We start from the raw sequence: 17,760 nt of genomic DNA on the forward strand, positions 1-17,760 counted from the left end.
CAGATGCAAGCATAGGTCTTCTTGATTTGAGAAACAACAGAAAAGCAGACCCCGGCGTGATGACTGTATTATGGCGTGTATTTGTGAGATGAATTTGTTATTGCCTGCCACGATGGACTCGTTTGAATTCGACGGTATGCTTGTTGTTGGGTTATTGCATTACAGCACTGAAGCTGGCTGCTTTACAGTGTGTGGTGTGTTGTTGCTGTAGCCTTTTGTTGTTGTTGCTTCAAATAATGTGAATAGCTCTTTTTAATTTTTTTGACGTTTTAAAATTAAAATACAGTCACATAATTTCTCATTTCTCCTCCCCTTTCTTCCTTCCAATCCCTCTCAAAACTCCTCTCCCTTGTCCCTTTTCAAATCCATGGATTCTTTTTACTTATTTGTTATTGTTTTTTTCTCTCTCTCTTTCTCTCTTTCTCTCTCACACACACACAACCCACTGAGTCCATTTGGTGTTGTGTTTATGGTCATGATTGCAGGGATGATAGCTTGCTATTGGATAAGTAATAAAGGTTCATCCCTGAGGATGACTGATTTTTTCTCCCTCTGCACTGTCTTCAGTTGCCTGTAGTTCAGTTGTGGGGGGGCATGGTGAGAATTTCCCCTTTCACATTACCATATCAATTCCCGTTGTCATTGTTCAGGTCTTCCTTAGGCCACCATGTTGTTGATGTATCACAGGTATAGCTTCTCTCTCAATTCTAGGAGGCCCAGTCTGACATCAGGCTTCTTGATCCTGTGGTTTTACAATCTCTTTGCCCTCTTCCATGATGTCTCCTGAGAATTAGGTCCTAATGCAGGAGCTGTGGAGTATGTGTATCCGCTGGGAGTGGGTACCTACGATTGGATGTCCTCTGCATTCTGACCAGTTGTGGGTTCTGTAGTGGTCTCTGTCTGCTTTCTAAGTACTTACACTTAGACCCCGGAGAAGAGTAGCTGTCACTCCTTACCCAAAAGCTCTTTTTATTCACTTCTCACTTTTTTTTTTGGTAGTTGTGGAATGGAGGCTAGGTAGACCTTTCCCTAGAAAACCCAAGAGTGCAGTTTAAATCCTAATTGTTCCTTCCCATTGTCCCTTATTTTTGTAAAGCATTGTACTTGAATTTGGAAGCTAAGGTTGCATTTTGCCATCTCCCTCAGTCATTTACTCAAGGTGAATCTGCTCTGGCTGATGTTGTACTGTAATAGCCCTGGTTATAAGTTATAAGTTAAAAGCAACACTTGGGGTGGGGATTAGTGGTAGGTGGGGTTACATGTGACTATGCTAAGTAGCCTTTGCCTATCCATATGTGCAACCCTGACAGTTAGACCTTATGGGTTAGGAGCGTCATGTCTTGATTTTACCAGTTGAGAAACTGACATCTGAAGGTCAACACTGTTGTAGAACTCAGCTCTTCTCGGCTCTGTGGCCCTTCTTTCTTCATTCTGCATTTTCATGCCTGTTAGTTTTCTTTAATGAACAAACATGATTGTCATAATAAGCTATAATCAATGCCATCTTTAGAAAAATAGATATTTTCAATCAAGCAAACTAGCTCAGGAATTGTTCCTCACTTTTTTTTTATTAAAGTTTTATTAGAACAGAGGTACACTCAGTTATTCATTGTCTGTCTTCTATGTTGCTTTCATATAAGGGCTAAATAGTTGCAAAATTGACCAGATAGTTCACAGAACCTGTAGTAGTCCTTCTCTTGTCCTTTGTCTGGTTTAAAGTAGAACTTGAGAGCTAGGTATGATGGTGCATACATATAATGCCAACACTTGAGAGGCTGAGGCAGGCAGATCAAGAGTTTAAGGTCAGTCTGGGCTACCTGAGATTTAGTATCACTCAGCCAAAATTATATTTATTGCAAGAAGTGATACTATTTTGGTATTGTGTTTAAAAGTTGCCCAGATACTTTTTATTGTTGTTTTGAGGCAGGGCTTCACTCTATAGCCCAGGTTAGTCTGGTATTTACTAAACTGGCCAGGCAAACCATTGGGTAATTTTTTTTTCTCTTGAAATGTTTTTCAGTCTGTGCTTTTGGTGAAAATAGGCTTTCAAACTTGGACAGAAATTTCCTTGGTTTTTTTTTTTTTCCCTTGAGGACCTACTTTTAGAGGAGGTGGTGATCTGTGCCATTCATGCTGCTGGTTTTCTTACTGAAAAGCTGAATTTCTGGCCACATAAAAGGAAAAAGCCATTTAGAAATGGAGGTGAAACTTAAAGCATGGAAAGACATGGACTTTGCCACCCAGCTTACTTTTTTTTTCCTTGTTTGTTCTAGCTAGGGTTCTGTTGTGGTGATAAACACCATGAAAAACACTATGGGCAGGTTTATTTTGGCTTACAGTTTATAGTCTGTCACTGATGGAAGGCAGGGTAGGAACTCAAGGCAAGAACCTGGAGGAAGGAACTGAAACAGAGCCTGTAGAGGAATGCTGCGTCCTGGCTTGCTCCTCACAGCTTGCTCAGCCTGCTTTGATGTACAACCCAGAACCACCGGCCCAGTGGCAGCACCATCCATCCTTATGGAGGCACTTTCTTATTTGATGTTCTTCCTTCCCAAATGGCCCCAGTTTGTTTCAAGTTGACAAACTAGTAACGGGGACACTGTTTTACATTGAGGTCCTGTTCCTGGATGGTTGCTATTTTCCTTTTAGTGTTCCTGGTCAGTACTGGGTGCTCAGGGATGCTATGTGTCTGGTGAGCTTGGAGGGATCTTTTAGAAAGAAACAGATTTTCAGTGTGTGAGAAGCAGTGTGTTGCCAAGTCACTGGCAATGCATGGAATCTTTCTCCTGTATTGACATAAGTCCAGTTTCCTGGCTGTTTGTGTAACTGGAAGCTTTGACGCTCTCTTAACCTTTCTCTCTTGCCCGTTTACCATAGGTAGTGGCCAGGAGTTAGTGTCACATAGGTTTCCATAGGAAGGTTGTCGTGGGAAGCCTTAGTTACCTATCAAGTTGTCTGGTGAAGATCATCTTAGATAGGGAAGGATGTTAAAAGGAGCTTGTTCAACTCAGTGTCTTAAGGCAATACTTTCCCTAATTTGGTCCACACAGCTCCATAAGTTTTTGTCAGGACTGGAGCAGAGTATGTTAATGATTTGATGTTTCCATGATTGTTTTTCTATTATCATTTTTGGCATGTTTTGACATATGAGTAACAAATTAAAGTGGCATAGATTGTGCATTCCGTTTATCAGTAAACAAACCTGTTGTGTGCTGGAGGTGGAGACTCCTAATCCTAGAAAGACAATGAGGTAGCTCAAAGTGGACTGGAGAGCCTGTTGGTCTGCATCCCCATGTGGCCTCGGCTGCAGTCCTTGCTTTATCCATCTGTAGAATGGGTAGAGTGGGTGCCCTGGCTTACTGGTTTTTGTGAGGCATTAGTGAATACAGAAACTCTTTCCATCTGCTGATGCATGGAAATATGCAGACATTAATCACCACTGCATGTATGATAATCTTTAGTTGAGATACTGTATGAACATTGCTGAAGACTATTTAGTTGTGTTTACGGATCACCCAGTCCTTATTTGAGTTCAGACTTTCTTGTTTATAACCACGCAGCAGTTACTTACCTAAGCAGTCCGGACATCGCTTTTGTAGTTATCCATGGGTAAACTGATACTGTATCTCACTTATTTGGGCACATGGTTTTTCATATTTTAATATGCCTGCAGTTGAATTCTGTCATATGACCTATGGGGTCATAGGTTTTACATAATGTCATAGTTTCTACCTCATAAGGATATTCTCAAGGATAAAAAGAGTGATTAATGGGAAATTATTAGTATAATACACACCACCTAGAAGCTACTTAATAAATATTAAGGTAGTAGTAGTAGCCGCAGTATTCAGAAAGGGAAGGGAGAAAGCAAAACACAACAGTGGTTGGAGGGCTTTGAAGACCAGCCCTGACTTAACTGTGGTTACATGAACATTTCCATGTTCATGGCTCTCAGAAGAACCCCTGTGATACTGAACTTGATTAACCGGGAAGCATTTGAAGCAATGCACACATCTCTGGGATGTTTGTGCTATTGGCTTATCTGATGGAGTGCTGATGAAGCAGTACCCGTAACTGTCGCTCATCAGAGTACTGAGCATTGTAAGTCTGTGCCAGGAGTCAACATCTGTGCTGAGGAAGTGATACTCATGGGACACAACTGCCTCACCCACTCACTCACACACTCTTGATATTTCTGTTTGGCAGCTCCACCTCTTCCAATAATGAAAATGCGTACACACTAAAAAGGAAGGTCTTATCATGTAGGTAAAATACGATGCTGACTCCCTTTGCCAACTAAACACTAACAATTTTGTTTTTGAACTCTGAAAAATTCGGCATAATCTCTTTTGTTTGGAAAAGACATGCGTGATCAGCCATCCCTTTCCCAGTCCTAGAGGGCTCTCATGTTCAAGGCTAGAGATGGCTGCTTGTCATGGTTTCTTCTTTCTTCTTCTCTCAGGATGGTCACTCTCAGAACCCGATGGAGAACAGCCTTAGAATAAAGCCTTTGGGAAAGGCAGTGTGGTCTTTGTCAGTAACTGAGGTGGCAGTGGGCTTAGCCTCTTCACTGACCTGTTGGGACAGGGATGCGTGTGAAGTCATGGGGAAGCATGTTTTCATACATCGATAAAAGCAAAGTCTAAGTGAACACTGTTCTGCCAGGTGGAGCTATCCGCAGGCGGGTTATGGGTCCTGCAGCCTACGGGGGGCGGGAAGGTTGGTTTACAAATAATCAGATTGAGACCTGTTATTTGGCATGACTTGGCATCCTTGTTATTTGACATGAGGGATACCAGGCTCTTCCCTCCAAATCTTCAGGCAGGTTATTTCTCCTTTTGTTTGTTGTTGATCTGTAGACTCCTCTGTCTGGTCCATAAGAGTGGGATTCTTCATATTCTTCCCGCTCTTAGCTTATTTATGGTTTTGTTTTGAAAGCAGAAGATCTTGTGTTACCATTCCCCTTCAACAATGCTTTACTTTACGTTGTGGGTACCTGGAAACGTTCCTGGATGGGTTGTCTCTGTAGGAATTCACAAGGTCTGGGTTTTGCAGGTCTTTTTCAAGTAAATGCTGCCAGGCTTCGTGCGAGCAGCTGTCTGAATTGCCGGGACTCTGGTGTGGAACACCTAATTCCCTTCTGTTGCTTACTGGCTTTCTAATTTTACCCCTGTGATCATAGTTGTAAAACCCAATTTCCAAGGGGTCTTGTGAATCCTATTAGTAGCTCTGTGTTATAATAGCAATTTTATATTGCATTGGTATTCATTTTCACTATTATGGAATAATCAAATCAGCACCTCTCTTATTATGCCACCGAAATAGAAAATAATGGGACTGTAATGTAAAACTGCTAATGTGATGAAACTCGCTCATTGTGCTAGGGAAAGAATGTCCTCCTTTCTTGTTCCAGCTCACTTGAAACTGTGATTGAGGAAGGAAATGGAAGGCATTTCTACATCTGTGATAAGGCCCTGCGAACATCCTTCGTTTGAATATGTAATTGTCTTTTGATGGCTTTGGGTACTTGTATGCACACCTGGAGGCCTTTCCCTGCCACGGTGGCCAATGAGCTGGCAACAGGGTTGCTGTGTGGACTGGTTTTGTGCTGTGGTTTCTCTTTTAATCATGAGAAATGTTTGATGTCTCTTTGCTTGCAGAAGAATTGTGCCCTCTCCCTTGCTCATCAAGGCCTTCCTGCGTTGTTGTTGTTGTTGTTGTTGTTTAATCATGAAGAGTGTACTTCGGGTACATCATTAGAGACTGCCACAGCCCCCGCAGGTCCTGAGTTGACAGGGATGGTGGGAGGCAGGTCAAGTGCCTGCCTAATGAAGACGAATGAAGAAAATTGCCAGGACCAGGATCGTGCAGGGGCTCTCAGCCCAGGTTGTTGGAAGTGTGAGGGAACCTCATCGCTTCATTTATCAGTGTCATATTTGGGCTAAAAGTGAGCAGTATTGTTCTCATTTCTCCCAGATGGATAGGTCAACTTTAATATTTATTGTTCTTGTAGAACATTTGTTTGATGTATTTCCATTAGCTAGGCAATAATAGAAAAGCAGTGGAGAGAGACACGAAACAGTTCCCTTCCTATTTGGTTGAAATACAGCACACACCAGTGTGTAACTACGGCCCGAAGTGCCATTGATTCCCTTCCCCCTTTGGCTGATGACGTGATTGTATATATTAAAGAGTCCCATGGAAATAATGGAAGCAGCATGAATATAATACATATTGAGAGCAGCTGGCGGGGTATAAATTGTGTTGTCTTTTGAATTTCATGATTTGGTCATATAATTGGTGAATTTCTCTTGGCTGTATATTCAATTCTTGGTCTAATATCATATTTTAGGATGGGAATAATGTGCACTGGATTGCTTCATCCCCTGGGCTCTACAACGAATCTCAAGAAAGCTAAAAATTTCGAGAGAGAGCAAATTGTTTTCAGTAGCTGAATAATGTTGATTATTTTCTTTGTATCTTTGGGGGAACCAATACCCTGTTATAAAAAGTATTTTCCCATATGTTTAGAATATATGAAAGATAAGACCTGAAGTATTGAAAAAATATCCTCAGTGAGAACAGCTAGCTCCTCATTTCTCAGCTGATATTCACATTTTGCAGGAATCTGGATGTTAGAGTATTATTTTATACCCTGGAACAAACCTAGCTTTTTGTGAGGTAGGTGTTGTCTTAAGTGCAAAGCAAACATCTTAGCCATATGTTTCTATAATTTAAATTAATTTGGTACAGTCATACTGTTAATCTTCAGTGACTTGTTGATTGGCATTTTGCAGACATATTTCTGGAAGACTCCCAATGCCGTTTTCTGCAGCCTTTCTGGCAGTAGCAAAGAGCAACATTTCCACAAATTGGAATCTTGTACAGCACTGGGAAGCGAGCCAAGATTTAAATTAGACAATAACCTCTGCTCTGTATATAGCTCCCATTCTTCAGCTGTAGGCAGAGTGATTTGTTTAATACAGTCAGCCCTGTACCATATAATAGACTGATGTATGAGTCACTGCTTGGCAATGTGTGTTTCTTAAATTTATATAGATTGAACAACCGGTTGGTAATGTACTTCGTTACAGTGCTACAGACAATAACTATTAGCAGGGCTGAAGCCGCCTGCAAGGGCCGTGCTGGGGAGGTGTTTGTGAGAATCCTGAAGGACTGTGATCTTTTTGCTTTTTTGTTTTTTGTATTTTTTTTTTAAGAATGCTTCTCCATTTCAGGCTAAGAGACTTCTATTTCATAAACACGAGCGTACTTCTCTTATTTTTTTTTATTTTTATTTTTTTTAAAGCAAAGCAGCCATAAAAGTTTTATGTTATAGTTTTCTGTTTCTCATTTTTTATTTGTTTAAAATTGAATTAGGGGAACCTAATTTGCTTCAAAAATTAAACTAAACATCAGTCTGCTTTTGGGGCAAGACCATTTGGTTGTGGTTTTGCATGTGGGCATGTGAGTGTTTAAACATTAGCTGTTTCTTTTAAAGGAACATTGGTGTAACTGCAGATTTAACCGTGTTTTCCAGGTTGGACTGTGTCCCTGGCCTTAGCTGTTCACATGCTGAAAGAGACCTTTCTGAACAAAGATCTTTTCTTGAGAGAAGAGCTTGTGCTCCAAGTTCAGTTCATGTTTATTTAAAAGATTAAAATCATTAGTCCAGATCTCACTTTTTCTTCACTTTTTTTTTAAGGTCCAAAAGAAAATTGATTTTGCGTTCCATGAAAGTGGGGTCTGAAAGAGTATATTCAGGGATGCACAAACAGAGGCAATGTAAAAACTGTGTGTGCAGCTGAACAAAGCAATTCTGTTTTACTGAGTCTGGGTGTGAAATATTCTGAACAGAATTGTCACCTGCCTTATGAAAGCACTTCTTTTTTAAGGCACAGGGATCATTTTAATCTGAAATATTTTAATGCTTTTTGTTGTTGTTTTGCTTTGGGTTGGGGGGGAGGCTTTTTTTTTTTTTTACCTCTGCCAACTGAAGCATTTATAAAATAACATATTCTGTAAATATTGAACAATACAAAGACATCTTTCATAACAGTTTATAGTGTGCTGCCTGTGCTCAGTGGGAGCCAAGCAGTAGTTAGTGGCAAATGATATGCCAATCAAAAATTATTATTGCGAGTGTAACCTGGTGTAATGCAGTGTCTTATCTGGAAGTGTCAACTTGATAGAAGCCAACTCTTTGTCTTTTAGAGTTAAGCTCTTGTTTGCCCTCAGTTAATTCTGTCTCCCAAAGGCTCATTTGAATTGCATGAAGGATAATCTGCTTGACAGTTTTATACATTTAAACAATCTTGATTATATGGTATTTTACATGTTTTTTAAGCTCCCAGTTACTATTTTATGTAGGCTTTTAAAGAAGTCCTTAGTCAGTAAAAGAATGAGCGAAATTGATAGGTAGAATCTGATACCCCGTGAACATCATTTGGTGGAACTGGATAGGGCCTCGTCTCAGGGACGGTCTTGTTTGATCATTGATGAGGGATGGCAGTCCGCTCAGAACCGCTTCTACTACAACTCCAGTGAATAAATGAAAGAAAACACAGCATCTGAGTTTCCATGCATGGGATGGAGATTGGAGGCAATCTTCTGCCCCCCATGACTTAAACTGGATAATTTCAAGATGAATTTTGGTTGAGGATCAAGAACCCTGCTGCAGGAATTTGGAGAGCATCTCTGTGTTAGCTGTCCTCTGGAAGGGCATGGGTGTGCACTCATGCTGTGGGTCGTAACGAGCTAACCATCTGGTACCAGGCACACTGGCTTCCAATCCTGGACCTACCACAGGTTCATGTGCTAGGTGAGTTTTGAACGGGCTGCTCCCTGGCCTCTCTTAGAAGCTGCACCTGTACACAGAAGGGAAGGGAATACTTTCCCTCTAGGGTCACCATCAAGGCAAGATGAACGGCGAGGTCCGTATGTGCTGCTGTTGCTGTGGGGTATCTTTCCAACTGTAAAGCCAGTAAGATCTGGAAAAGGGGCCCTGAGACGTCACTTTGTTGCCTTCTTTTCTTGCACTGGCATACTGCTAGGTGGTGGTTGTTGGGAAATCACATTGCTGTTCTTAACATTTGGAGGAAAGGAATTTGAAGAGAAATAAGGCATCAAGGAATTGCACCTTGAGGGAATAAGGAGCTGGTAGGTGGGATTTGAACCCTTGTCCTTGACTTGAACCCAGGGGCCAGTAGAAATGTAAGAGAAGAATATTTCCTGTTCACTTAGAAGAATAACTTCTTCACAGAAGACCTGTTCATTCCCACTACCGGTAGGGTGCTGAGGACAGTGTAATGAATGAGGGAATTAATCCACGAAGCTATTTGAAGCTATTTCCCTTCTCCCCATGAGCATAGGGCTGAGGTGGATGGCTTGTCCCAGGACAACATGCCAAGGGAAAACCACTGTCCTCCAGGACCCTCCATTCAGGTCGGTGAAGTAACGGCCTGGTGTAACAGTGGTGAGTCAGTATTGATTGGCAGAGATGGAGCAAGTGATGTAACCAAGCGCAAAGGAGTGCAGCCTAATATGGACAGCATGGAAGTGCCGAGAGGAGGATTTGGAGAGGGAGTTTTCACTAGAGAAATGGACTCGATGGGAAATGTGAAGGGCAAAACAAACAAACAAAAGAAAACAAAGAGTGACTTAAGATACGCACAGCTCCTGATATGGCTGCAAACATGGAGGTAGAAAAGCATGAGCAGGAGACAATAGTTCTGCTTCAATGCTGATAGGGACTAGGCCTGCGGTGTATAAGCAATGAAATGTAACGGAAGTCTATTCTTTGTCAGCTTAAAGACATGTATGTTACTCTGGTTAGCTGTCAGGAGGATTTTTATTGTCAATTGTAATATAATTGTGTTATATCCTCCAACCCTCCATTGGCCCCCGATTTGTACTCTCTTTCAAATTCATTTTCTCTTTTTTCTTTAATTGGTATGTGTGTGTGTGGTGTGTGTTTACAACCTGCTCAGTCCATGTAATGTTATTTATATGTGTATGTTTTCATGGTTGGCCATTGGGTATTGGTTAACCAATTGGTGCCATCTTTTCTGGGGAAGACTGTTTATGAGGCCTCATGAGATTTCCCATGCTATCGTGTCTATTGGTGTCATCCTTGCTCAGGTCATGTTTAAGCAGTCGTACTGATGAGACTTCATGGGTATTGCTTCTGATATTTCTAGGAGACACAGTTTCATAGTAAACTCCTCGTTCTTCTACCTCTTAAATTCTCCTGCCCCCCTCTTCCACAGTGATTCATGAGCCTCATGTTTAGGAGTTCTGTTGTAGATGTATCAATTGGGCTGGGCTCTATAATTCTGCATTTTGATGGGTTGTATTTTTCTGTAATGGTCTTCTGTTGCAAAAAGAAGTTCCCTCAGTGAAGAGTTGAGGATTACACTTAGAGACAGGTTCTTACTGGAACTCACTATGTAGATCAGGTTGGCCTCAAACCTGTAGAAATCTTCCTGTTTCTGCCTCCTGAGTGGTAGCCTTAAACCTTGTTAAGTGTCTTACATTCTTGGGTCCCCAAATGAGATTCTTTCACTCACTTTGCATTCAGCAAGAACCACATGCAAGGCCTGGTCCAGAAGCTAAAGAGCTGGCATCAGCACAGACCCTTCTGAAAGACCTTCCAGAAAAGACCAAGCTGAACCTGCCACAAGTAACAAGCACTCTGCTTTGTCACAATTAAAGAGTTCTCTGGGAACTGAAAGAAGTGAGGTCAAAGTTATTCTTACAGTTATGTGTGAAAAGATCTTAGTTGGGATAGGATAGTTAGTAAGAAAAAAAAAAAAACCCGTTCTGCTAACATATGAAACTCAGGCCATTCCATGTTGGTGAAGGTGAATGTTTAACCAGCAGGTGTTCAAAGCAGGAGTTACAAACAGTGAGGAGGTGTCTCCCATGTTGACAGTGAGCATCAGGGGTGTGGCAGGGACTGAGGAGCTGCCTGGCTGATTGTACTTATAAACTGGCCAGGGTTTGGGAGATAATCCCTTCTTTTCTTTCAGAGAAACCAGGAGAATTTGCCTAGAAGGTTTGGTTTCCAGAGGTAGAGACAGAGGGTCCCTGAATGAGAAGGGCTGTCCTCTAACTGTTGTGGTTTTGGGGAAGATGCACCGCTGAGGACTTTTTCTTCTGCGAAGAGGGCTCAGGGAGGACAGACGAACGTGTTCAGGCTTGTCAAATATTTATAACCAGTTGTCTTTATTCTTGCCAGTAGGCAATTCTCCTCAGATGATACTTGGTTTACAGTGTGTTCTGTTGCTTTTCATCAGCAGTTTATTTACCTGTTTATTTTTTGAAACTTCTCCCAGGAGCTCACCATGACGACCTTCATTTTATAGTTCAGTGTATGGATAGGCTGAATTTGAATAGGAATTGCAGCCCCTCCCCAAGGAAGCAGGTGGGTGTGAATGTGGAGTAGGTGTGTGTGTGGGGGGGGTGGTTTTGCATGCGTGTGCACAAGGGCCCAAACTTACTTTGCTGGATATCCATATTTTATCTATTTCTCACTAGTGCTTTAACTGCTTCAACTGTGGTTTTGTTGCTTTGAGACAGGATCTCATTATGTGTCTCAGGCTGGCTTGGAACTCACGTCCTCTAGCCACCATGATTCTACACAAGGTTTTTGTTTTTGTTTTTCTTTTCTTTTGTTTTTGCAGTATATGTTCCCAGGTATCTTTGTGCCAGTTTTAAGTCATTGGTTTCAGGTACCTACTGGAGTGGGTCACAGGTGGGTGTTGAGGAGGCTAAGAGAAGTTGGGTTCTGTCTGCTCATTCAGTGTTCTATTAAAATCACTTGTGAGGATAAAGGGGGGAACCCCACCTGGGACCATCAAGAGGGGACCTACCTGTTTTGTCTTCAGAAGCATTCTTTTCATCTGACTGTTTACAGAAAATAATCTTGGTGATCTTTCTTGTTCTTCCCTCCCCCAAGTCTAGCTTATGACTCAGGAAAAGAAATTGAAGGTTAAGAGAGTCCCGTGTTCAGGGGCAAAAATAAAGATGCTTTCCTCATCCCACAGTTCAAAAATAAAGATCAGGCCTTTTGTTACCTGCCTGTGTGAAGCCCAGAGTGACTGAACTGGAAAGGGAAGGAGAATGGGTTCCTTTTGATTGGCTGTTGGCTGTAGGCTCCATAATTGATATAAAAATTTAGTTTCTATGTGAAAGTGAAAGTTAAGAAACACATTTACCTGTAGTTTTAAAGGTCACAATAACAGTAACATCAAGAATTTTCCCCATATACTACACAGTAATTTGATACTGAAATTCACTGTGCGTATTCGTTTTGAGTGATTTCATGTATTAGGCCTCGCACAACTGGCAGAGTCAGGTTGCAAGGATCAGCCCTTCTGGTTGGAGTCCTGGCAGGCCAGCTGCTCGCTTCTGCTGCTAGCTGCATGGTGTGGGGCTCTGAACACTGCTTGGCACGTGGTCATGGGATCCTTCTCTTTTTTTTTTTTGGCAGCGGCGGGGCGGGAGTTCCTTCTTTTATGACACGCTAGAAATCTTCAGAAAAATTTTAGTGGGATATTGAAACCTGCCACGTTTTTGGTCTTTGATGCGCAACCCCAAACAAAGCATTTATGTTCTGCTTCCCTTCCCCAAGGATGGTCATAACGCTGTTAGTGACTGACAGGGTCAGCTTTTCACTGTGCAGAAAATACTTAGCATCTGCATACCTTGTGCACAGTGGGTCTAATGCTGAAAACAAAGGACAACAAAAAGCAATGCAGCTCCTTAGTGACATTTATCTTTTCTAATTGATGGGTGGGGCAAACATCAGTCTAAAATTTCACAAATACATATAAAGTCACAACTCTGGAAAAGGAAACAGGATTGTACCCATTGGCAATCGACACTCATAAATGTGAGCTCTTGTCTCTTGTTAGAAATAGCACATAATAAGTCCTTTCCTGACTACATATCTAAATTTAAAAAAAAAATCTAATTTTTTGAACAAAAAATTTGAGAGCATGTCATGAGTCTTTAGCTGTGTTAGAAGCCACTCGGGCCATGTAGGGGAGATTTTAAAAAAGAGGATTAAGAAAAAAAAAAAAAGGCCAATCACGTTCCAGTGTGGAGAAGCCTGGGTATGGGAAAGAGCTGACTGTTAGACAGTCAGAAGGAAGGAAAGTACAAGACCAAGCAGTGAAGAGCCCTGGCAGCAAAAGTTCCAAGGTTGATAAATGAGAGGAACTTGGCATGGGAAGCTATCATGGTGTTGTCTTGGAACATATGTTCACTCCAGTGAGGGAGGGAGTTTGTGATCAACAGGCTGTGTGTTACCAGGAAAGGGATGGCCATGGTCACATCTCCAGTTTGGAAGGCTATCCCTATAAAAGACAGGCAAGGTAAGTTATTCCGTAACCATGTCATGGCAGCTGGATATTTAAGAAGGCACGCTGAGGAGAGCAGTTGTGAAATTCCTTAAGAAGTATTTCAGGTTCATGCTTTCATTCCAGGTTTTCTCTAACAGTATCAACATTTTAAGGTTATAAACATCTTTGAGATTATCTGCATTGCAGAGGGAAGGCAAAGGAAGAGAGAGAGGGGGAAGAGGATCTAGAGAGAGGGGTTGAAAGGCACACAGTTGGGTAGGTTACTGTCAGAACATTTTGTGGTCACATTTAGGATGAAAAGAGTTTTATGTTCTCAAATTTTTCTGTAGTATCCATTTTGTATGGCACAATAAAATGTTACTTACATGACAACTGGAAAGATCAGAAGAAGAGAGACGAGAATTTGAAAGTAAGTTAGGGCTATCAGGTTCCTTTTGACATGGATGAAGGACCCATAGAGGTGGCTCACACTTAACATCTCAGCGCCCAGCCAACTAGCCCAACCACCTAACCAACAAACAACCAACCGACCCTAGTATGAGAGTCTGTTTGTGTCATTGGCAAAATGGAATGGTTTTATATACAGGATGAGAGAGAGAAGGTTGCTGCGGTTTGGATGAGCTAGCAATGGGTTATTTCCAAACTGAAAGAATTAAGCTCTGGGTGGGTTTAGTGGATGTGGGGTGTCAGAGGTCTGTACCCTAATGTATTGAAAGTTACTTAGACTGGCCAAACATTGCTGGCAGATGGGGGACAGTAGGATGAATTACCAGCATATGTATTAAGTGCTTTTTAGAAACACTGAGTGACTACTTCCAAATGAAAACATTTCTTCAAAACATAGATGATTGAGTATGTCAGGGGAGGAAAGGTTATTATTTGAGATGGAGACACAAGGTGAAGGTGTCTACGGTATTTTCCTGTGGAGCAGTTCACAATGAATTCAATGATAACCCATTGATGTATAAAGGAATGTGGGTAAGAGGTCCGTGAGGAGTGAAGAAAGCTCACATTGTAGAGGTAGAGGAGGAGGAATAGTCAGGCTAGGGGAAAGGAGTTATGAGGTGAACTTGAAAGAGACTCAACCATTTTTATTTCCCTACCTCTTTTGTTTTGAGACTGGATCTTATACTAGCACAGGCTGGTTTGAAACTTGCTGTGAAGTTTGCTTTGAACTCATGGGAATTGTCTTGCCCCAGCCTCCTTAATCCTGGGATTACAGGCATGAGACCCCATGCTGCATACTTGCTGTAACTTCAGGTTGAATGGGATAGTAGTATTTTGATACATCAGAGAGGGAATTTAGTGAGAGGCGAGTTGATGGGGCTGACTGTAAACTAGATAGGGAGAAGCCAGGTAGAACAGGGTGTTTCCCCTCATGAAGGAAGAAAAGCGACAGCTGAAGTAGTTAGGGTGACAGTTGAAGACTTGTATGTCTGTGTGAGGGGCTAAATTTTTAGTAATGGGTTAGGTAGGAATTGGAGCCAGAAGCCTGTGTGAAGCATAAAGGCCATTAGAGAGTAGAGAAATTGGACAGGGGTTGCTGGGTGCCAAAGAGGTTCTGCTGATGGCAGGAACCTCATGATGAGGAAACTAAGCCCTCAAGAGCGAGAGTACATATTTTTGGTGCTTATATCTCCAAGGATCAATAAGTGTGTGGGGATGGTTTTGGATGAATATTTGTTTACATGTGTGCTATTTCATGAGGGTCCAGTTCATGTTTTCCAAAAAATACAGTCAAATTTTAAAACATTTGATTTTCATCTCTTTCTGGAGTCAAGTAATGTCATACAAGCTTGAATGCTCTTTTTCTGTTTTTCCTAGGTATGGTCTTTGTTTCTTTTCCTAAAATTGCCATTTCCTCTCCCTGTAAATTTATTTTTTCAAGTTCATGGAAGAATGAAACATGAAATCCAGATACTTATGCTGTCTTCACAGTTAAAGCCATTATATGCTGTTAATTCCGCAGAGGGTCTGTGGGGCCATGATCCTCCTTGCTCTTGCTTCTAGGGTAGGAGATGGAGTAATAAGAAAGCTTCCTGTTAGCATTGTCTGGCATAATTAAAGGGAGAGGAAGAAAGATTTGAAGATTCTGAAGAAGTATGGAATAACTGCCTACCTAAGCTGATGGAGGAGTTGGCTAGCATGGGGATAATAAGGTTACTTGGCCTTCCAGAGGAGGTCACTGGTTGGAAAACCAGAAGTGTGTGGAATGTGGGACGAGGAAGAGGTTCAGGTAGAGGACATGGTTAAGGTTCAGGAGGTGTGAGATATATTCCAGAGCTGAAATAAACACAAGGATACATATCCAGATGAGTCCACCTTCAGAAAAGACCACAGTGAGTTGTGTTTGGAGCTGTGTGCTGGAAGCTTTACTTTTATTTTATTTTTTAAAATGTCTTCCAGGAATAGGGGGAAAGATTTGATATGTATGAATTTTATTCTCACTAGTAGTCATATTCATTCTGTGATAATAAACATTGTAGGTTGTAGGAGTTCTCATTGCTCCATGACAAAACTGGTCATTTAAAAGTGAGGAGGCATCAGTTACCCAAATCCATTGCTTTGTGAGAAGTGGTTCCAAATATTATTAGAAGTATCCTCTGATTTCCAGATAACATTTTATGTGTTAACTTTCATTGTAAAATCCAGTCTGCTACTCTTTTCTTCTCCCAGCTTCCTTAACTCCCCTCACCTTTGTTTCCAGTGCATAATTGAAGAGCAGGACAGTGTCCATTTCCAGCTTACACAGCTGTATCCCAGTGACTGAAGGAACCCTTTAACTCCATTAATTTCAGTCAGTGTCCTTTTCTTATGAACACATCCTTACATCTCTCATACTTGAAGGGTATGCATGTATAAAATTTGGGACTAGAGGTGTTTCTTGCTCAGTGTACATACTTTTAATTTGTAACTCATTCTTATGTGAGGTGAAATGGGCCTCCATTGCCTTACAAACACACTGTGTTGCCTAGCTGTGAAGGAGCATCTGGGAGCTTATGATGGAGTAGACATCCTTTATTTCCTCTGTAAGTAAGGTATATGTTTTTGTTTTTTGTTTGTTTTAATCACCTGTGACTCAGCTGCTCTGGTGGCCTCTGAGCTATTGGTGAGGACTAGAGGAGAAGGCTTGGAGTCACACTCTGCATCTGACTCCCAGAAACCAATGATTTGTAGACCACAAAAACCATTGTCACGTCTCATTGGTGGGCAAGCCCTCCCTTGGAACCCAAATAATGGATCTTCTGCTGTAGTATAAGAAAGTCAGTTTGCCCATTTGGTCTTGGAGAGTTTCCTTGGCAAAATTTTGGCCTTTTTTTTTTTCTTATCTACTGGGGCATAATTTCTAAGGGCATAATGATCATAATATTTTTCCTTATTAGAATCAGGATTCTATGGTAGAAGTTCATATTTCCTTTATACACAAACTTCCTTTGCTACAAGGGACCCTCTTGCTGTCCCAACAGAATTAGAGTTGAGTATTTGCATAGTTCCTTGTGTGTCTGCTTTTGCACGGATATTTATCTTGTCATCACAGATCCCTGAAGGCAGTGGTCACAGGTGCTTCTCCATGTTTATGCTCCTTGCTTTTGAAATATGACAGTGTCCTCAGCATCATGGTGTCTGGTGGGTGTATTTCAGTCTTCTTGTTCTTTGGCCTTTGTAGCATTTGGCATTTCTACTCATTCCTTATATCCCAGGTTTTTCTTCTACCTCTCAAGTCACTCTTCCTGCAGCTCTTCAATGCTGAGGCTGTGAAGTACTGGAATTCACAAAGGATCTACTGAAGCTTCTGGGAAGTCCCAGTTCTCACCCCATTTATGTATGAGGCTTCATTGAACCTCTGTCCCCATGGGTCTTGCAAGTACATCTAGAACTTTCCTGCAAACATCTCTCAGCACCTCAGTTCTAATGAGTTTAAAATAGACCTGTACTTTAGCACACATGCCAAAGAACAGCTCAGTTCAGCTTCCTGTTTTTTGAGTGGCTTTGACACACAACAAGTTGTGGCTTTGACACACAACAAGTTTTGGAGCCCCACACCAGAAGTCTTGCTAACAGTCCCTTTCCCTTCCCCCTCTGGAATCCTAATGAGATCTAGGGCAAATGCCTAAGAAAATCTCTGAACCTCCCAATTTTCTCATTTTCTCCCCTTCTCTCTGTTACCCTCACCCTAACCCCCAAACTCAGGCTCCATCATATAGTCCATCCATTTCCTTGTTCTTAGCCAGTCTAATTCACTGTCTACCCTGACTTCTCTATGCCATACTTTACAGGCGAAGTCACTCATTCATTCCTGTTTGATTCTCTGTACTGACTGGGTTGCAACTCTTGGAAGTCAGCCGCCATCTTTTGGGGGCTCCCGATGTATTGTCACTGGAGAAAACTCCTT

General features: G+C 41.7%; 1 protein-coding gene across 2 annotated transcripts in view; it reads left to right on the forward strand.

Moving 5' to 3' along the window:
- Tox3 (TOX high mobility group box family member 3) overlaps window positions 1-17,760 on the forward strand; it is a 99,158-nt gene that overhangs the window by 37,914 nt on the left and 43,484 nt on the right. The window lies entirely within an intron of this gene.

Source organism: Meriones unguiculatus, chromosome 10 (genome assembly GCF_030254825.1).
Source record: "Meriones unguiculatus strain TT.TT164.6M chromosome 10, Bangor_MerUng_6.1, whole genome shotgun sequence".
NCBI classification, from domain to species: domain Eukaryota; kingdom Metazoa; phylum Chordata; class Mammalia; order Rodentia; family Muridae; genus Meriones; species Meriones unguiculatus.